At 42.9% G+C, this 22,230-nt stretch overlaps 2 long non-coding RNA genes across 5 annotated transcripts in view; both read right to left on the bottom strand.

Moving 5' to 3' along the window:
• The window catches only part of LOC134485850 (uncharacterized), a 704,841-nt gene that overhangs the window by 348,393 nt on the left and 334,218 nt on the right, over positions 1–22,230 (bottom strand). The window lies entirely within an intron of this gene.
• LOC120093149 (uncharacterized) lies at positions 1,973–21,021 on the bottom strand. Of its 2 annotated transcripts, XR_015674047.1 has the most exons (8): positions 19,916–21,021; positions 19,312–19,428; positions 10,903–11,123; positions 10,624–10,823; positions 9,356–10,304; positions 4,495–4,601; positions 3,113–4,025; positions 1,973–2,991 (listed from the first exon to the last, which is right to left on the bottom strand). It is a non-coding gene; the product is annotated as an uncharacterized LOC120093149 (long non-coding RNA). The 2 variants fall into 2 exon arrangements; XR_015674050.1 differs by lacking the exons at positions 10,624–10,823; positions 10,903–11,123; positions 19,312–19,428; positions 19,916–21,021 and having other exon boundaries at positions 1,973–2,984; positions 3,107–4,025; positions 9,356–9,397.

The raw sequence follows: 22,230 nt of genomic DNA on the forward strand, positions 1-22,230 counted from the left end.
CCAGCCTTGAGGAGCGGGCCTGCAGACTAACCAATGACTTTCCTAGGATGGCAAAGCTTGCCTAAAAACTCCAGCGTGCATAGGAGAAGCCCCCTGGTCAGTCTCCTTTCATAGGAACAAATGCATGCTGTAGCCCCTGCCACATGCTTACTGGGGAAAGAAAGAAGGCCTGAGAGGGCCAACCCAGACCCTGCTGCTTTGGAGCCCTGGACAGTGAGAGGAATAAATAAATGAAGGAAGAGAGAAAGGTGTGGAGGGAGGGAGGGAGGGAAGGAGGGAGGCATCAATGGGTCTGAATGACAGGCCTTACTACATTTGCAGAGAATAAAAAGAAGCAGCTATGGAAAACAGTGCTCAGATCCTGGGAGAGTCAGGGATGACATTTCCCCTGGATTTCACGTGTGTGAGACAGTGCCTGGGAAGTCAGTGGCTCTCACTCTGCAGCCCACCCTTTCCCTCCAGTGCCCCCTGTGTTCTCTAAACCGTGCTTAGGATGTGGATACCAGTGCTCAAGCATGGTCAACATCCGGTGTGATTCATCCTGTGTACTTTGTTGGACTATAAGTTGCAGTTTTAACTTTTCAGTATTCCCAAGAATTTTAAGTGATCTTTTATTTCCCCCAAAAGAACGAATCTGTGAACTAAGTCATGTGCCATGGTAGAGAGTGACCATACAGATGTCAGTGTGACTAAAACACTTAAGTATCATTGCCTACAATCTTTGAATTTTCTCTCTGAAATTCCTGTTTCTACAAGTGTTTGTAGGAATTAATGTAATCCCTGAATAGAAATGTTGACCAGAATGTTTCTCTTTGAATTTTAACATTTCTTAAATTCACATCTCCTGGACCTTTCGAAAGAGGTGGACATTCTCAGATAATACAGCTTTGATCCCTGAGAGAATGGTAACTGTCCACAATGTCCTCTACAGAGCAGACCTGGGGAATAGTACTTCAATACTTCATCGACAATACCAATGCCAGACATTCCTGCAGAACTTCTCTTTCTAGTACAAAAACGACAAAAAATAGTTTTGTAGTAAATTTAGTGGAGATTATCTTGAAACTCATGGTTGAGGACTGTCTCTACTCCAAAATTGATTGGTTTCTGCATTTTTTGATATTTTGATAAGCATAAATTTAAACAAGTAGAAGGCTTTTCAGTTTGGATCCCTTGGAATAGATAATACACAAATATGGTCTATTTTTGCTACTGAATCTTTGACCTCTAAAATGTTGTCATAGCTGGGTTTGGAGAAGGCTGTTGGCTTAGATATTGCTTGAGTATCTGCAGGTCAAAGGACAGCCACTATAGTGACCAGGACACATTGGTTGGATCCAGGACAGTCAAGCTCTGGAGTCTTCCAGCCTGGTCACTGAGCCATGGGCATGATAACACTGGTCCTGCTATACTGTCCTTGTGGAATCTAGTAGGACTGTGAGGACAGAGAGAAGGTCCCAAGGGAAGTGAGAGCTGGATTCCCTGCCTACCTACCCTCTTTGACCCCTGGGTGAACTTCAAACACATCCTGAAAAGTATTGGTCACAGGTGTCCTATCTTAAATAGGTGCCTTGGACACAAGGAGTCACATGTCTAGGTCTCAGACTGACCTCTGAGATCTCCCAGGGATGCACTCTGGATTTTGGAGGATTATTTAACTTGGAAATGTCCAGTGTACTTACCTTGTTTGTAACTTATCATGATTATGTGTTCTCTAAGACACTGAAGTACATTGAGCTCTTACATGTACATGCTTGTATGATATCCTGTTTAATGACGTTTTAAAGTAAACCAACCACAGTGGAAATCAGGAGACTGGTGATCAGGGTCCTGTCTCACAGCACCAAGTACAGCACCCCTTCCCCTTCCACCTCAGGAGTACAGGAAGGGCTTTCCAGCTCAGCAGGAGGCTTCAGCATTAAGAATTCTTGTGGAAATCCATCCAACAAGAACACAGAGAGAGAAGCAGAGAGGAGGTTTGCCCCACTGGGCAGGACTTTTATGGGGGAGTGGATGTGTGGTTTCAATGTTGTACAGGGCCGGTGTAGCCAATATCTGGCTACCATAACATTTATCAGGTTTTGTACATATTTGAGATTGTTTAGCAAGAACATGTTTTTTCTATTTCCTCTTTCTATACCATTCAAGGTACCTGTCCCAGGTCTCCTACAAATTCATGGCCAATTTTTTGTCTAGTATCTATTCCATGAAAATTTTATTTAGAGATATTAATAAGTATAACTTCCTTAATGTTTTTAAACTTTGTCTTGATTCTTTGTGAAATGTACATTTACAGGACACTCACCTTCCCATCCCTCCATATCCTCCCTCTCCCCTTGAAATCCTGCAAAATAAAAATGAATACATGAATAAAACATCCCTATATGACAGCTGTGGTATGTCACATTGTGTCACATAGTAAACCCCTTTGTGCACACAGCTTCACCTGAGAATGTTCATTGCAATGAGTCACTGGTCTGGTTTGATACCTCAGCTTCTCCTACAGTAGCACTAAGGGATCTCTCTGGGACTCCCTCATAAGACTGCAGTGCAGCCACGTTCTATGAGCCTTCACAGTTTTCACTGTGTGCCTGACTTGACACTGTAGCGGTCTCTATGCACATTTACAGTTTTTAAAGATATAACTCAAAAAATGCTGCATCTGGTTGCTAATGCATTTACCTGGTTTGGTTTGGTGCTTTTGTTGGTTGGAGGTTTACTTTATCTCTCTAGGTGTTAAATCCCCATGAATGGCTGAATACCATTTGCATGTCCAATATTCTTGGGGACCTGAGAATCAACACACCCCAGAGATACTTAACCAGTGACCCTATGTGCAGCTCTGTTTCTAAATGCTAAGTGATATAACCAATGATATATCTTTCCTCTGGTGAAAGACTGAATGAAGAGGGAGTGGGGATCAGATGTGTAGCAATTATTGTTCTTCACAAGAAGGATGAAGTTGTACTGTCTGCTTAAAGATGCTTGTGCCTGGGGTTGGGGATTTAGCTCAGTGGTAGAGCGCTTGCCTAGGAAGCGCAAGGCCCTGGGTTCGGTCCCCAGCTCCGAAAAAAAGAACAAAAAAAAAAAAAAAAAAAAAAGATGCTTGTGCCTGGAGACAGCCACACCCAATGGATGACCAAGTCTCCAGATGACAGATATCCATTGTCTCTCATTTGTGTGTTAAAGCTTGCTGGATACATGAAATCGTGTTTTCTTCTTGTCACATGTGAGTCCCTCAGGAAAATGTGTGGGGAAAAGTTGCCTAATGATCTCAGGGATGTTTGAGAGGTGGAAGGGGTCAGAGCTAGAAAGAGAACACAGAGCTACATGAAATCAAGGACAAGCGGCTTCACATGTGGGCAAACAGAAAAGGGTGCGTGTATCTGTCACTTTTCCTTGGCTCTGATAAAACAACATAATCCAGATCAAAGCAACTTGTGAAAGAAGGGGTTAGTGTGGATTATGGTTTCACAGAGTTAGAACCCTTGACAGCAGAGGGAAGGAATGGCTGAGATTGTTCACATCGTGTTTCACCACCAGATGGCAGCACCACCAGAAGGGAAGGAGTGAGCAAGAGACAGAGAGACAGATTAACAGGTCAGAGAGATGGGAAGAGGGAGAGGGACACAGGAAGATGAAGAGAGGGAGGAGCAGGGGGAGGGGAGGAGGAGGGGGAGGGAGAAACACTTAGAATCACTTCCTTCCAAAAATGAGAACACCTCCTTATCTTTCAAAAAGAGTTTAACCTACTAGGAACCAACCATTCAAATATGAGCCTGTGAGGACCACCTTCCTTTAAACCACCACAGAATGAATGAATGGAAATTGGATGGAAGAATGAATGAAACAACATATTTATAAAGAATGACAAATCTTCCATGCTTATAGCTATCAATTACAATCAGGGTGCATGTGTTCGAGGTGCTGTAGTTTCACTACCACCTCTGGGTACCCGGATATTTCTTGCAGCTCTTGGAAGACTGCAACACCAGCAAGTTCTCAGGTTATTTCTGGTTCCACGCCTAGGAGAAACAGAGTCAACCACTTTTAGTCATTTTGTTTTTAAGCTCTAAAAAACAAAACAAAACAAAACAAACAAACGAAACCCCAAACGATGTTTATTTGCTTTCCTCACACCCCCAAAATGCAAGAAAGACTTCTTTTGGGTAAGAGAGTTCCAGTGAAGTCCATCACAGCAGGGCAAGCACAGCAGCAGGAAGAGGAGGTCCATTGTTTTCACTTCACCAGGAGTTAAAAAATACAAGAAATGTATCTCAGGCTTTCAAACCTCTAAGGCAGTTTGAACCTCAGGGGTTAGACTTCACCACCACAGACAGAAGGCGGGGCAGCATGAAACAGAAGCATGATAGTCACATTGCTGAAAGACCTTTCTTGTGTTATGTGACAGGAAGCAGACCATTGATTTTGGGCTCAGAGACAGTTTTGTGAGAGGATTTCATACGAGGCTCCTTCACTGTCCACTGAACTTACCTTGCTTTACAACCAAACTCCAGGAGTTCTCTTCAAGATACCCTTTCTGAATGGCCTGGTGCAGTTCTGCTCTCAGCCTCTTTCTCTCCTCAAAGCTTCTTTGATCTCTGTTTCAATGAAGGACATTACTGTTGTATTAATTTATTTATTAATTATTTAAAAAATGTCGGACCTTTTATCCCACTCTGTGCTGGCACCCGTAGGGATTTATCATAGTGCAGGGTTCTTTTATCTCAGTGGCTCCTCAGAGCCCCCAGGTACTCTCTGACCCAGGTAGTCGGTGAGCTGATCCAGGGTGCACCTTGCCAAGCTGGTCTCTAGAGTTAGTTCTGGCATGGAGAGCCATGTCTAGTTACCCATAATTCATCTCTGGTTAGTATCTCTCCAAACGGCTCTCTGCTAGCTGCAAACTCTCTGGTTCCAGCTACACAGTAAAATCAGGGCTGTAGAAGTCCAGCAGTAGCTTGCCTACTGCAACTCCCTGCCAAGGGCTCTGTCCTGACTCTCCACAACCGTTCCCTGGTAGGTAAAGTACAAACTCCCAACCACTCAGTGAAATCAGGACTCAATAAACTGTAATTTACCAATCAGATTTACATGTTAAATTCTCCATCCACAATACATCCACACAGTAAACTCACAACCTCCCACCTAGATAAGATAAATTTCTCTACAGAAATCCATCCCTTATGAAATATACTTAACTGCCTAGGGCCATTCAAGACCACCGAGCCCTGGGTCGTCCTTCCCTGTCTCCATCTTGATTCTCCTTTTCCTTCCCATTCTCTCCCGCCTTACAAAAGCTTTGTCCCCCACCTTATTTTTTTTTACTCTCCAAACATGGCCTTGACCTAACTTGTGCCAGCCCTCACCTGCTGCATATAGACATCAACCTACACATTGCCATGAGATTTCAAATTCTCCATGTGTGACCATTAATGTCCCTTAGGATCTGTTATTGCACAGGTGGTCTGCACTCTCACTTGGTGACCGTCCCATAGCTCTCTGTTCCTGAGCGTACTCAAAGCACATTTCTCCCTAAGGTATCACACTCAGGAACACTATAGATCTTGGGAGATCCCAATGCTACCGGAAACTATCCAGCTTTGATTTGCTTTAAGACACATCTTCTCCTGTACAGCTCATGTGGGTGTCAGGAGACTTAGGAATGCCCCCTGAATAAATCAACAAATTGAAAAAAACTAACAGAATGAATTAAATTAAACAATAAATAAGATTGTAGGTAATTTTGACTTTGTGAAAACTTATAAATAATATTTGGGGACCCATGAAACAAGTTTCACAAAACCTAGAAATACTATAAGCACAAGGTAAAGAAGGAAATCATCTCTCAAGAGAAGTAATGTAGGAGAATGTGTGATATCTGGATTCTTTATGGAAAGTTACCTTTCTTTATAAAAATTCTTCTTTTATGACAGATCATACATGATGTTTTAAATGTTATATCCTAAAAATCATTGTGCTTACACAATATACCTAGCATTTATTAAAGTCATCTCATTACAGGAAATACTATCCTAAATGAATGCAATACAAGTTTTTAATTCAAGGATATTCTAGATTTTAAAGAGGCCCATTGGTTTTTATCGTATATGTGTGAGTGTTTTTCCTGCATGTATGTGGGTTCATAATGTGTGTGCATGGTGCCCACAGAGCCCACAGAGTGCTTCAGACACTCTGAAATGCAGTGAGGCTCCATGTGTGTGATGGGAACTAAGCCTGGGTCCTCTGCAAAGGTGATTTGTACTCTGAACTCATGAGCCTCCCTCTATCCCCTGCAAGTGTATTTCAATTTGACTTATCTGTTTAATTAGTGCACACTGCTGTTTTGCATGCATGTGTGTCTGTGAACCAAATGTGTGCCTGATACCTGCAGATCCCTAAGGAGAGTCTCTGACCCCCTGGACCTCGACCAACACACAGATCACATAAATCAAGACTATAATGTATAGGATAGGAAAATAGGTGTTTATCAAATATCTATATATCAAACCTCCTTTCTATTCCTTTAAATGGTAGCATTCAGATTCTAGAGGGTGTTCAGTTTGTAATTTTAGATCATTTGAAAAACTAACTTGGGGGCATCTTGGGGCTGGCTGTACCCAAGAAACAAAACGTAACTAACTCTCTGCTTCTTTCAGACGTCTGCTTTCAATAATGTCTCTAAAAGAACACAGCAAACCAGAACTTAGACTAAAAACATAAATCACTCTTTATGCTGTGATGGTACATGACTCTGATATTAGTACTTTTGAGTTCAGAAACAAGCATGAAATACATAGTGAGTTCCAGGATGCCCTGGGCTACATAAAGAGACCCTAAATAAAAGGAAAAGAAGGAAGAAAGGAAGGAAGGAAGAAAGGAAGGAAGGAAGGAAGGAAGGAAGGAAGGAAGGAAGGAATCACTCTATTTCTTACTCCTCTGTGTGTGTGTGTGTGTGTGTGTGTGTGTGTGTAAAAATGCTTTTGGGGAGGATGGAGCAAAAGTAATTTTAGATGAAAGCCAAATGTTCCCAGTGGAAATTTTATCCTAAAATAAAGATTTTTTTAAAAGGGGAAACAAAGAAAGGAATAGCACGGAGCTTTTACTTTTGAGCATGTTCAGAAGTCTCTGCAGGACTTAGGACTTGAAAGTAGGCTATGGATGGGTAGGTTAGAAAGAGCACAGCAGAGAAGAAGATGGAGTTTTACATCCAGAGACGTCTTCACAGGCTCTAGTGCACTCCAGGAGCCATGATCTGCTCCTGCCTAGTTTAGCACCTATAAGCCTGGTCTCAGGAAGGCTGCATTGATCAGGCGCACAGTTCCAATCTAAAGAGATGCTGGTCCCTGCTCCAGGATGCAGGAACTTGCCTCAAGACATTTGTTGTTTCCTGGGTCACTATCTATGCTGATGTGGAAAATGGAGACCACCAGGGTCTGAAGAAGACTGGTGTTCTTTGGGCTTTAGTGTGCTAATGTGTGCAGTTAAACTGGTAATCCAAGGGGAACAACTTGAAACAGCACAGAATAAATTCAGCCTGCACTTTCTTTGCCTTTGTGATCTAAATAAGAAATTGATCCTTTTCAGAAAGGCTAAATTTTCATAAAATCATCCTTTCATGTTAAAAGTCTCTTCTGTGAATAAATGTTGAATATGTAAGAACCAGTTAATCATACTCGTGAAAATTCAATCTATTTAGTGGATGCTGAAATACCTTAGGTCTTACAATCCTATTCTGACTCAATTTGCTTTACCCAGAGAATTCTCAGCCTTCTATTCTACCCTCCAAAATCCACACATTTCAGATTTCACTGGCCTTGACCATGGGGCAGATGTAGTCACCAAAATAATTAAAGTAAACTAAAATAACAAGAAACATATAGGCAAAAACTAATTGACAATATTATGTCTATGAAAGTTCCATGGTTTCCCTTAACACTATCTGCCTTTTAAGACCACCAAGCATTTGTGGTTCTGCCTTTAAACTCTTTGTACATCTGAGCTTGGTTTTCATAGACTTTTAAGAGGTACAAGACTGTTCTTTATCTGGACATAGTTGGCTTCATTAACATGGTTGTCATTCCCTAATTTCTGGAGTTATTATTAAGTCCATCATTAAATAAATATTTGACTTTTACAAAAAATTCCTTCTCATTTGAATAAATTATCAATTATTTAATGGTGAGTCAGTCCTTAAAGTAAAAAAATTCAAGCTTTAAACAAAAATCTCATCTGTTCAATAAAAGTGAGTTTTTTGAATGAAGTCATTCATGAAATGAAACAAAACAAAAAAAAACAGCAAAAACCCCTACTTCTATATTAAAGTGGTTCCTTCTATAGAAATTCCCCTTTTGCTACACCACTGCAGTCTCAGCCTGCCATCATGGGGACTGAACAAGGAGACACCAATAGCCATGCAGACCTGGAAGTGGGGGAGCTCATGAAGCCAATGGATTAGACAAACTAATTAACTAACTTTTAAAAACAAAACAAACAACAAAGCCAAGGGATGTGAGAGCAAGAGAAACAGTCTTCCCCAGCTCTCAAACTGATTATCTAAAACCAAGTGCTCAGGCTTGAAGTCAAGTGACATTGTACAGACTGATCAGGTTGAATTCATACATTAGGAACACACACACAAGCACACCAAGTATACACACACACAAACATGCAAACCAACACACATATGCTGCAAAACCAGGGAGAGAGGCTGGTACCACAAGGGATCTTATAACAAGATGCAGGGAGGGAGGAAACCAAAAAAAAATGAGGTAATTACATGTTAATTAAAAAAACACTAATTTTTTTTAAAAAATCACACTTTCTGAGCCAGGCTTGGTGGTGTACACGTTTAAGCAACACCCAAGCAGCAGGAGAATGTGTTTAGTGCAAGGACAGCCTGGTTACATAGCTACATCCAGGACAGCCAGGGCTATGTAGAAGGATCCTATCTCAAAACAAACAAACAACAAAACAAAACACATCCTTTTAAAGTCAGTCTCTAACTAAAACCAGTTTTATAGATAGATGGCGTGGTTGTCTAAAGGCAGCGATGTTCTCACACAGTCAACCCTTTGAATAAATGTTCACCCTCTGTAGGAAAAACTGTCCTCTTCCTAGAGAGTCTGCCTTGATTAACATTGGCCATGATTACAAAGCATGAGTATTTTCTTTCACAATGGAGCTTCAAAATCACGGTTAGATGAAAACTGAAATTTTTTACTTGAAATTTGTACAAAGGTATAGGATTGTCTCAAAGAGGAACAAACATTAAGAATAGAACCAAAACTTTAACTATGTGTCAAAGAAGTTCTTAAAACTTAAAACTCAAACCTGGGATGAGTCTTCCAACACTTACCAGGTTCAATGTCTCCACAGGGAGAATTACTTTGTTTCCTCTGAAGTTCAGAATCCTGCATCAGCAACTGTGTCTTGGCAGTGATGGGATTGATTCTGCTGCTGTTTACATTCAGCCAACATTGCAGCTCCCTTTTGCAAATTCAGTTGCTTTTTCTTAACTAGTGCAAGGGCACTGCTGGATGTTGAGTTGCCAGACTTGGTGAGCAGGGATAGCCATAACCTGACCAGAGGGTTCCACATGTCTCCAGGTCTGGACGCATCCCGGAGTGTGATTGCCCCGTTATGTGTAGTCCTGACTCATACAGACAACTACAAGGTTTTGCTGCCTGGATTGCTGTTGGTCTTCCTGTCATCCCCTTTCTGTATCTGCCGTCCACACACCCACCACCCATCCCATCTAAGGATGGCTTCTATCTGGAATTAACATTCATCCAGGATGGAGATCAAAGGCTCCTCGCTGCTATGGTCTCAGAACAAGATCAGCTGCTTCTGGGTGGGGCAGATTTCTGTCAGTAAATGGCCACCAGTTCCTCTTTAGCCGGGCCTCCAGGTTTCTGCAAGATTTCTGAGCCAGCAGGGGAAATTCCCTTTGCTCAATGCAGGCAGTTTTAAGGTGTCAGGGTGACCAGGGCCAGCACAGCTAGAAGGGAGGCAGCTCAGTGGTGTCTGGGCTTGTCTGTGTGTTTTTAGCCACTCCCTGACTGTGGCCGACAGGATGCAGATGAACTCCAGTCCTCTGGAAATCCAGGTCCAATCAGGACCAGCACGAGGTCATCCTCAGGGAGCCCTGTCCCAAGTACTCAGAAGCCAGACCAGTACCTTCCCCAGTGATCCAGCAGCCCTCACCCTGCAGTGACTGAATTGTCTAGGCTCTTCTACATCTGCTCAGCCATGATCTGCCTTAGGTTTCCTTTTCCTGGCTGCTGACAGACTCTCCATTTCCTCTTCTGTGGGAACATTTACTTTCTGTTTTTAGGAATGACACATTTATACTGTTCCCCACCCCAACCCCAGCGTGCTTGTGATTTTTGGAGGGTGGGTGGTGGTTGCCAAACCAGGATTGGCTGATTTAAGTGCCTGGGAGACTTTTAAAATGCAGAGCCAGCTGGCTGCAGAAGGTCTTGCCCCAGCGCACCAAGCCGCTAAGCAGGCACAGTTGTCCTAAACTGTGTACCACAGAGAAACTGAAACAGAGAAATTGAGAAAGACGCCCTTATCTCTTTACCTCCCCCTGCTGAAAGCTGTTTGTGCTGTGGAGCCAGTTACCTGCCTGTGAGGTTGATAGACCAGGGAGAACAGCAGAGGCTCAGCCTGTTTGTGTCCCCACCCGGGAAAATCTTCATCCATGGCCTGTGCCTTGCTCCCCAGATGTTAGGAGATTTATAATCAGGTGACAGCTGCATCTTGGGCAACTGATTCTTGCAGAGAACACAGCAATCCTGTCAGCTTGGCTCCTCCCTTCTGTCCTGGAAGCAAGAAACCAGAGGTTCAGGTCCCAAATGAGGACACCGGGGAAGTAATGCAATGCTGTTTACTCTAGCATACATCTGGAACAGCCCGCAGCCTGGTGTTCAAGGAGCATGCGCAGACCTCGGTCTTGAAGCAAGGCTTGTTCTAGCGTGGTCTATCAGTCGCCATCTGCTGGTGGAGAAGACTTGCAGTTCTGTTAGATCTCCTGGAGAGGATCCGCACCCCCAGGCTCCCCTGCCTTGGCTGCTGCGCACAGTTGTTGGCACCATAGCGAACAGGGTCCTCCTCTGCTGAGTCTAGGAAAGAAGGGAGGAGCTGAGCTAGCTCTGTGCTCTGCCAGAATAGATTTTTCCAGACAGAGGCTGCCACAAGCCTGGGGTGAGATTCCCTAAGAGGCGCACAGGTAGGAAATTTCTCCTGGGACCAGCTAGGAAGGCAGAGGCCAAAGGCTGTTTCTTTAGGTTGTGACCGCAGAAGTCTGGGCTTTTTGCTAGTTTAACTGATTCATTCAAAGCACCTTTCAATCTCACCGACCACAAACTTTGTTCTTTGGCATAAACTGTACTCACACCAGGGAGAGCCTAGTTTGTGGCTCCTGAAGAGGTTTTTTTGTTTCAGTTTTCCCAACTACAGCCTGGCAGCCAGCCAGCTCTGCACTTAAAAATATTTTACACGGGGAAGAGAGGGCTGAACCCTCATTGCTATTGACAACATCTTCTTTACCCAGCCCAACACAAATAGTGGCAGGGACTAAAATCTCTAAGAAAGCTCAGAGAAGACAATAAAATTTCTATCATTCCTAGAACCAAACCCAAACTTTGCCACGACAGAGGACATATTGAAGCCATTAGCCGGAAAAAGATCTGCAGACCAACTGGTACTGTGTGGACCTTGAAGCACCAAGAAGAGTCTGCACTGTAGATCAGGGCTCTGGTAGGAGAAGTGTACAGGCTAAGGCCTAGGCTAAAAGACCTCAGTACATTCCAAACATTCAGCCCAAGAGACTCAGAAGTCTATTTTCACACACAAATCCACTCTGCCCAGAAGTCCCTGCCCTGGCTCTGCTGAAGCACTTCCCACCACCCAGGACCAGAAACGCTGAGCCTCTGGATGCGCGCTTACACAGAAGCAGGAGATGACCAGCTGATTCATCTTCACATCCAGGATGACTGGAACCGTCGTTAGACAAGAAGGATACAGTAAGGATGAGCGGTACGGAGATTGCCTAAGGCAGGAAAATCCTGGTACTTTGTCCACTTGAGTCAGTTGGAGAAACACAGAAATCAATCTTACAAGCTGTATCCGGACGTGGAGACCACGGGTGCCTGCATCCCAGGCTCACCTGGACCATTGGAGATTCCTCTGTTGATAACTGTCGGTTTAGTTCTGTACCACATTTTTTGTTCAATTACTTGGGTTGCTGGAGTCTAACTTCTTATGTTACTTCTCCATTTTTGACATTAGCCCTCTGTCAGATGAAGAGTGTTGAAGATCCTTTCCTAATCTGTGGGCTACCGATTTGTTCTATTGACAGTGTCCTTTGCCTTACAAAGCTTTTCAGTTTCATGAAGTCCCATTTATCAATTGTTGATCTTGGATTCTGAGTCCTTGGTATTCCATTCAGGAACTTGTCTCCTGTAGCAATGCTTTCAAGGGTATTTCCCACTCTCTCTTCTATGAGACTTAGTGCATCCAATTTTATATTGAGGTCCTTGGACTATAGTTGTGTGCAGGATAACAAATATGGATCTATTTTCATTCATCTACAGGTGGACATCCAGTTAGCCAACACCATTTTTTGTAGATGCTTTGATTGTTTTCCATTGAATGGTTTTGGCTTCTTTATCAATACCCAATGTCCATAGATGTTTGGTTTATTTCTGGTTCTTTAATTCTTATACCCTGTGGGGTTTTATCTCTATTACCCAGTAGCACAGATTGAGGTCAGGGATGGTGATTCCTCCCAAAATTCTTTTATTGTTCAGGATTCTTTTGACTATCCTGGGTTTTTTGTTTTTCCAAATGAAGTTGAGAATTGCTCTTTCAGGTTCTATAAGAATTTTGTTGGAATTTTGATGGGGATTGCATGGAATGTGTAGATTGCTTTTGGTAAGATGGCCAGTTTCACTATGTGAATCCTATATCTCCATGAGCATGGGAGATCTCTGCATCTTCAGATATCGTGTTCAAGTTCTTTCTTCTGGGACTTGAGGTTCTTGTCATACAGGTCTTTTACTTGGTTGCTTAGAATTACACCAAGATATTTTATATTATTCCTGGTTATTTTAAAGTGTGACATTTCTCTAATTTCTTCATTGGCCTATTTCTCATGAGGGCTTCTGGTCTTTTGGGTTTTTGTTTGTTTGTTTGTTTGTTTTTTGTTAATTTTGAATCTAGACACTTTCCTTAAGTTGTTATCAGCTGTAGGAGTTCTACAAATTTTGGGGGTCATCCACAAATAGCAATGCTTTGACTTCTTCCTTTTATGTGTGTCCTCTTGATCTCTTTTAGTTGTGTTATTGTTCTGTGTAGAAGCTCTATTATATCATTGAAGAGATAGGGACAGAGTGGGCAGCCTTGTCTCCTCCCTGATTTTAATGGAAATGGTTTAAATTTCTTGCCACACCCACTCCAGTGGAGTCTTGTGACATGAAGTTCTTAGTGTTTCGTTTCTGTCCAGAACAGAGGCCTGTGCCTGGAATGGCTCGGCCTCCTGGAGGTCCTGGAGTCTCCCTACAAAAAGATGATGACCTGGGTCTATGCTTTCAGTGGAGGTACCTTCTATGTTCTGGCCTTGGTGATCTCAACAACTTTAAGCCTGTCAACAATATCTAAATCTAAGAATATAGCAGTGTGGAAAGATGGTCATGTATCTTTAGATGTTCCAGGAACTACAAGTCCAGAGACGGAAACATCTCACACCATCAACTGCTGCACCCATTAGTTCTCAATAAATAGGAGAGAAGTTAATTAAAGCTATTAAGAGCATGACTGTTCCAAAAAGTCTTTTCCCCCTTTTTGGGAAAAGTTTTGTTTAGCATGATTCAGAATAGTAGTGACTTTTTTGGAAAGACAGGTTCAGCGAGTTGAGCAAAGTTATCAAGAATTAACTAAAAGAAAAAGAAGAACTATCATTGAACAAAAAGTAATTACAAAAATTAGGGTTAGAGACTAAACTGGAGAATGGAGTCTTGTTTATTAAAATTAGTGGACAATGGTGGCAGGCCCCTAGATATAGAGATCCTTATTATTATAAACCTACAGATGCACCATTCCCACGGATGGGGACTTATGACATAGATTTGACAAGGTGAGTAGTGGTAAACAGTAAGAAGACAAAGTATATTGAGCTTGGTTACTGGGAAAGACTTAGGAGGACTTGACCTCTGTGGTGGGCGCTCTCACAAGAAGAGAGGCTTGAGAATCAATAGGCTGTGTATAGAACGATTGCTTTGTCTAAGAGAAGGTGGTCTAATCTTTTTAGAAGACCATAGGAAATGAAGAAAACCATGAAATGGTTACAAAAGTTTCCAAATTATCCTGAGGGGCCATAAACATAAAGTTTAAACTTTATCCAAACAAAGGTAAGTATTGAATGTACATCTGATGCCCACAAGTCCGACATTATAACCACAGTCTTCTACACTATTATCTGCGACTAAAAACTCCTAGACTGTATGCTCAGTTTCCTTTGTACAAGAGACATCTGATGGGGTAATAAATATCGCCAAGTATGATATTCCTGTTTTGACCATATAAGTCTGTGCCAAAAAAATAAAACTTTTTACAACAACACATATCTCAGATTTGTGTCTGCCTGTCAAGCCAAATCCATTCTCCACCTAAAATCCAAGCGTTGGCCCCTACTGATGCACTCTCCCTGGGTGGTTTCTGACAGTTTCTCTCCCTTTAGTTTGATGTTGGCTATTGGCTTGTTGTATATTGTTTTGATTGTGTTTACATATGTGCCCTGTATCCCTGATTTCTCTAATATTTTTACCATGAAGGGGTGTTGGGTTTTTATCAAAGCTCTTTTTAGCATCTAATGAGATAACCACGTGATATGTTTACTCTCAGTTTGTCTTTATCATGGGCTGTGTTGATGAATTTTCATATAAGGAATCATCGATGATGATGGGATGAAGCTTCCTTCATCCTGATGATTTTTTGATATGTTCCTGGATTCAGTCTGTGAGGACTTTATTGAGTATTTTGGTATCAACGTTCATGAGAGGAATTGGTCTGACGTTCTCTTTCTTTGTGGCAGCTTAGTGTAGTTTAGACATCACGGTCACTGTGCCCTCTCTGAATGAGTTTGGCAGTGTTCCTTCAGCTTTTATTTTATGGAATAATTTGAGGAGTATTGAAATTAGCTTTCCTTAGAAAATCTGGTAGAATTCTCTAACAAAACCATCTGGCCCTGTGCCTTTTTGGTTGGGAGATTTTAATGACTGCTACTTCTTCTTCAAGGGTTGTGGGGCTGTTCAAATGGTTTACCTGAACTTGATTTAACTTTGGTAAGTGGTATCTATCTAGAAAAGGTTCCATTTCGTTCAGATTTTCCAATTTCGTGGAGTAGAAGTTTTTGAAGTAAAATCTACTGATTCTATGAAGTCCCTCAGTGTCAGTTGCTGAGCCTCCCTTCTCCTTACTGGTTTTGTTAATGTGGATTCTCTATCTGTCTGTCTATCTATGTATCTATCTATGTATCTATGTATCTATCTATGTATCTATCTATCTATCTATCTATTTATCTATCTATTATGTATCTATCTATCTATGTATCTATCTATGTATCTATCTATGTATCTATCTATCTATCTATCTATCTATCTATCTATCTATCTATCTATCTATCTATCAGTTAGTTTGGCTAAGGGTTTGTTTATCTTGTTGATTTTCTCAAAGAACCAGGTCTTGGTTTGGTTGATTCTTTGAATTGTTTTCTTTCTTTCTAACTGATTGATTCCAGCCATGGTTTCTATAATTTCCTGCATTTTCTCCCCTTTTGTGAGTTTGCTTCTTCCTTTTTTCCCTAGAACTTTCAGGTGTACTTTGTGATAGCTACTCCTGGCTGTCAACTTGACTACATCTGGAATAAACTACATCTGGTAATGAGGGCACACCTGTGCCCCAGATCTCAACAGGGAGTTCTGGAAGGATAGTGGCCTTGAAAAGGTTAGCCACAGGCAAAGTAGTACACAGCTTTAATCCTAGGAGTCTGAGGCAGTCAGATTTCTGAGTTTAAGATCAACTTCTGACAAAATGAAGTTCCAGATCCAGGCATGGGGTTACACACCTTTAATCTGAGCCACACTGTCTGCTAGAGACCTATATGAAGACATTGGAAGAAGGAGGATTCACTCTTTGCCTGCTTGCACTTACTTGCGAGCACATCTGTTGGAACCTATCTGGCCAGGATTGCAGCTTCTCCAGAAGACCAGCTGAAACTGCTGGACTTTTGGATTTCCCATCACAGCTGCCCATTGTTGGGTTAGTTGGAATACTGATTGTAAGTCATTGTAATTAATTCCCTTAATATATAAAGACATTCCACAAGTTCTGTGACTCTAGAGAACTCTAATATGACTTTTTAATTTCTGATATGGGGACTTTCTGATTCTTTTATGTAGGCAAATTATTATGAACTTTCCTCTTAGGACCACTTTTTTGTCATTAATTTGGGTAGGTGTTGACTTCATTTTGATTAAATTCTAGAAAGTCTTTAATTTCTTTCTGTATTTCTACCCTGACCCACAGACCATTGAGTAGAGAGTTGTTCTGATTCCAAGAGTGTGTAGGCTTTCTGTTTCTCTTCTCTGAAGTGCAGATTTAAATCCATGGTGGTCTGACGAGATACAAGGGGTTTGTATGACACACCAGAAGAGGTCATCAGATCCTGTTCCAGATGATTGTGAGCCACCATGTGGTCGATGGGAATTGAACTCAGGACCTTTGGAAAAGCACTCAGTGCTCTTAATCATTGGGCCATATCTCATGCACAGGATAACTGTTTTTGTTTGTTATTTTGCAGGCATAGAAAGAGAAGAAACAAGGTATATGTGTGTGTGTGTGTGTGTGTGTGTGTGTGTGTGTGTGTGTGTGTGTGTATTGACTGCGGTTACTTGGGATTGTATAACCTGTAGCTTGTCCTTGTAGAAGTCAGGTCCTTTATAAATCTTCTCTCTCAAGGCAGGACCACACTGGTGTTCATATGGCTGCACAGATGATGGGCTCTCCCTTGAGGTTTGTTATTTCATACTGACCTCAATGACAACTCCCTTCTGAGTACATTTCATCGGGATAGCTAGGTATGATCAGTGCCACTGGGTGCCTATGACACCGCACTTGAGCTGGCTGGGTATGCAATTCCTCCCTCTTCACAAATGTGGCAAACACAGAGAGCCCAGAGCTAGCCTTGTCTACCATCCTTTTCCAATCACTTCCCAGTCAGGGCCCAGTCTGCAGTGTGATCTCTGCCTCAGACAGACTGAGAAGAGTATAGTCCGGGATTGCTGCTGTATGTGACTCTCTCAGTCTTATTTTCCCTCTTTTATATTCCTGAGAAGTGTTGTTAAGTACTCTTCTGTCCTGAAATCATGTCTCCTGCTCTAGATTCAAAGAATCCCAAGAGTGTCCTTTCTTGTGCAGATGTAATAGGAACTAGGATGGCTGCTCCTGAGCCTCCTTGGCCTTCGCAAATGTGTGGTTCATTAAAGAGGAATGGCCCTGGTTTGTGCCTCTGAGTTGTGTTATCCATGGGCACTCCAATTTGAAGCCAGGAAGACAGAACTAACTTACCATCTATTGGGGAGAATCCTGGGAAGTGCATCATGGGTTTTGCGTTACATTTTGCCTAGATTTGGAACCTGAGCTCTGACTCCACACAGACCAAGGAGGGACTGATTTGTGAACAGGGGTGGGTGTCTCTCTTGGCTAGGTTCAATTGCTATGATGTGTGGTAATAACACACCATGACAAAATCAACCCATGGAGGAAGGGTTTATCATCTCACAATTGTAGTCCTTCATGAAGAGAAAACAAGTCAGGAAGTCAAGGCAGGAACCCAAGGACACCCAAACTGAAGCAGGCCACAAAGAAATGCTATTACTGGCTTCCTTCTCATAGCTTGCTCAACCTACTGTCCTGTAAAACTCAGGACCACCTGCCCAGAGGTTGCACTGGCTCCTCTCACACCAAGCTAAGCCCACCCACTTCCAGTATTAATGAAGAAATGGCCCACAGGTTTGCTTGTCTGCCAGTCATTCTCTCACCAAAATTACTCTAACTTTGTCAGGTTGGGGTGGGGGAGTTGAAACAACCTCACGGACAGATTTCTCCCTTTCTGTTCCCGTGGGCCATGCACCAGACAATGCAGTCTAATTCACAGCTGCCTAGAGAAGATTTGCAGCTCTTTTTGTAGCTTATGTTGCACAGGCCTCTGCTTCCTCCTCCTCCTGCTTTTCCTCCTCCTGCTTTTCCTCCTCCTGCTTTTCCTCCTCCTGCTTTTCCTCTGCTTCCTCTGTATTTTTCTCCTGTTCCCCATTTTGTTTTTACATTCCTGACAGGGTTTCTGTGTAGCCCTGACTGTCTTGGAACTCACTCTGTAGACCAGGCTGGCCTTGATTCACAGAGGTCCTCCTGCCTCAGTCATTCCTGTGTTGGATTAAAGGTGTGGGTCCACTACTCAGCTGGCTTCATTTGTGTGCCTGTTTATAGGTATTCGGGTGTTAGGAACTTAACCTATGTCTTCTACCAATGCATCAAGTCCTGTGACCATCGCTGCCTCCGGTCCTCAGTACAGGTCTCCTCTTTTATGTGTGTATTTGTTTGGATGCATGTCATGTCTTTGCACCATGTCTTTGCCTGGTGTGAGAGGAAGTCAGTTCCACTGCTTAGCCTTGGCTGTCCTAGTACTTGCTCTGTAGAGATGACTGGCCGCAAACCCAGAGATAAACTTTCCTCAGCCTTCAGAGTGAAGAGGTTAAAGGTGTACTCTACCATGCCCAGGCTAGCTTGTCACAGTAGGTTCTCAATAAATACAGGAGTTGAGGGATCCCGTCCTCTGTCCAACAACACTAATTTCCTTTTTTTTTATTTTTATTTTTTACTGTTTTTGTTTTCATTTCCTCAATCAAAGCTTTCAGATTAGACAAATACAGGTCTTTCACCTACTGTCCTTGTCACTTTGGGCAGACTTTACGACTAACTATATGTTTCTCTTGCACATAGAAATATCAGTGAATGGGCTGGAGATGTGGCTCAGTGGTTAAGAGCACTGACTGCTTTTCCAGAGGTCCTGAGTTCAATTCCCAGCAACCACATGGTGGCTCACAACCATCTGTAATGGGATCTGATGCCCTCTTCTGATGTGTGTGATGACAATGACAGTGTACTTATAGATGATAAATAAGTAAATCCTTAAAAAAAAGTAATATCAGTGAATAATTTCCAAGGATTCATTAAGACCTTATTTATAAATACCTTGTTCAGGATGGTAATGGAAACCTTATTTATGATGTGTTTAGATGTATTTGTTCTCTCCCACATTTCCAGTCTATAGATTCCACAGGATGAACAGAGTATCCCATCTATTGAAACCTGTAAAAAAATTTCACTTAGATAAAATGGAGTTTGCTTAATATCTAATTCTTTAAAACTGAGGGGAACCATCAGGAAGTACTCATAGCATGTTTAGGATTAAGTAATTCCAGCTGAAGAATAAAATCTTATTTCATGATGATTAGAGCATGTCTGGTTGAGATCATCTCCCTCTCCCCTCTCCTCACTCAGCCAGCTCTCCTCATTTTCCAAAACTCAGGTTTCTATCATCTTCTAAAGGAGTCTTCTCAACCTGCAGCTCCATCACTATTCCTTTTTGTAAATTGGGTATGTTTTATTTACATTTCAAATGTCATTTCCTTCCCTAGTTTCCCCATCCATGAGTCCCCTATCCCATCCTCCCCCCGCCTTCTGCTATGAGGGTATTCCTTCTCCCCTGAGGACGCCATCACAGCATATATCTTTTACTACTAGCAATGGCATTTTCTTTGTTCTATTGGTTTTCCCGAAATTTCACAATCCATGCCTGCAAAGTGGTGTTGTCTCCTTCTCCTTCTTCTTCAAAACTCCAAAAGCCAAGAGTAGTAGAGTTCCCCTCAGATAGCTCACTGCCTTCGTGGACTTCCTGTAGCACACTGGTAGGACCACAGCTGTGTGACAATGTGGCAGATCCTTCTGGGTTTGCCAGTGTCCAGCGGTTCCCCTGTGGCAGATCACCTTAGTGAACACCCAGTGTTTTCTAAGCCTCCCTTCCCTTAGCAGAGCACAATCCAATCCCTTCCTTTCGAAAGCAGTAGCAGAGCCTGAACAGTTTTCTCTCTGGCAGATTTTAACCTATGGCCAGTGGCTGTATTTCTCTTGAGAACGAAGGTGTCCAATTCTCAGCTCCAAATCGGACAGTTTCACGTGGATAGCTTCAGAGAAACAGGCTCACTTCCTCAGGATCCTGTAAGGCAGGTTCAGTGGGCCAACGGGTTTCTGTGCCATTCGGTGTTTGCACAAACACTCAATGGAATTTCTTTAAGTTTCTCCATGACATTTCTAGTTTTCCTGCTACCTGGATGGGGCTGACAAAAGATGGTGATTTTGAACTACTTATGTAGTTTTGTTCTTCTGTGCTTTGCCTGCCGGAATCAGGTTCCTGCAGGCAAACAGAGAGAATACACAGACATCGGACCCCTACCCTGGAAAACTAGGACTGGGTGTTGGCACCTAAACTCTGTCAGGATGGCTTTCCTTTCTTTGCACCAATGATATCTGGCGAAGGGATGGTCCAGGGCTCCAAAGAGTCATGGTTTGCCATGGCCCTCTCCCGCATGCCTTCCTTTCTGCAGGAAGTGTGTGGCTATGTTTAAAGCATGCATTTGTTCCTCTGGAAAGAGGCTGACCTGAGGGCTTCTCCCTTGCACATCTAGATTTCGTGCAAGCCTTGCGACCCTGGGCAAGTCCTTGGTGGCAGACAGCTCCTCAAGGCTGGTGGGTGGGAACAGAGGGAGCACAGGCCAATGAAAAGTCCTAGCCATGGGCTGGAGAGCTGGCTCAGTGGTTAAGAGCACTGACTAATCTTTCCTAGGTCCTGAGTTCAATTCCCAGCAACCACAGTGTGGCTCACTGTAATGGGATCTGATGCCCTCTTCCAGTGTGTCTAAGGCTGAGACAGTGTATGTACTCTCACATCAGAGGCAGATCCTCAGCTCTGCCTCCCAGCCTCAGGTCGCTGGCTTGTCTTCCTCAGGGGTGTCTGTCACCCGCTCTAGGTCTTGAGGGGATGCCCCATTATCAGCGCCCCTGCAGTCGGTTCTCTGGAGCCTGGTTCTCAAGAGGCTGCCACTTGTCAGTCTAATCAAGTTCCTGTCAGTTGTCTGCAGGACAGGACTAAAACCCGACAGTGGTTTTAAATTGCATCCCTGATTTTATTCCTCTGCACTTTCTTTTTGCGCCCAAAATCCCACTCCTCCAGGCACTCTGGGCCTCCCACCTCTGCGTGTTTCTAGAGGGAGAAAAATCAATCCTCCGCTTTCGGGCTGCAGGCCTTCGGTAAAATTACGTTTTCCTGGCCTTAAGTGTCCAAAGACACAAGTTCCGTTTAGAGCTCAGCGGAATAAGAACTAAATCCGATGCTGATTACAAACACACAGTACACGATTTTTTCTCCGTGACTTTGTATGAGATTGTAGGTTTGTGTTGGACCACGAACGGACTCCGCCAGGCAGGCTCTGGTGGGATTCATTGAGAACTTACTGTTCCCATAGGGAGTAGGTAGGACCTGCTATGTGACTGCCAGGGTTTCAGTTCCTCAGGCACTCAGTCTAGCGTCCTTTCTAAAGGAGGAAAAAAATCGATCCTCAGACTCATTTCCATAAGCCATTTCTAGCAGCCAGCCTTCCATAAAGTTACATTTTCAGGCAGCCAAGTTCCGTTCAGCGATGAGCACACTGCAGACCAAATCCGAAGGTGATTACAAACACCATATGCGATATATTTTACGTTATTTTTATTTGATTTCACTTTTGTGTGGGGACTGGGATCGGACTCTGACAAGCAGCCGAATCCACTGTTCCCATAGCGTAGGTATGCAGGGGATGTGATGTGATCCCCAGAATTTGGTTTGTTTATTGTGTCTCTGGCTGCCGGTGTTTCTAAAGGTTGAAAAATCAATGGTCGCTTTCCTTACCTATAAGCCGATTTCGTGCAGTTGGCCAATGGTAAAATTATGTTTTCCTTCTGTTACGTGTCCAAAGCCCGTTTCCTGCAGTTGGCCAATGGTAAAGTTATGTTTCCATTCAGTTAATTGTTTAAAGCGGATTTCATGCAGTCAGTCGTCCCTAAAGTTCCGTTTTC

Source organism: Rattus norvegicus, chromosome 2 (genome assembly GCF_021556685.1).
Source record: "Rattus norvegicus strain SHRSP/BbbUtx chromosome 2, alternate assembly SHRSP_T2T, whole genome shotgun sequence".
In the NCBI taxonomy this organism is placed as follows: Eukaryota; Metazoa; Chordata; class Mammalia; order Rodentia; family Muridae; genus Rattus; species Rattus norvegicus.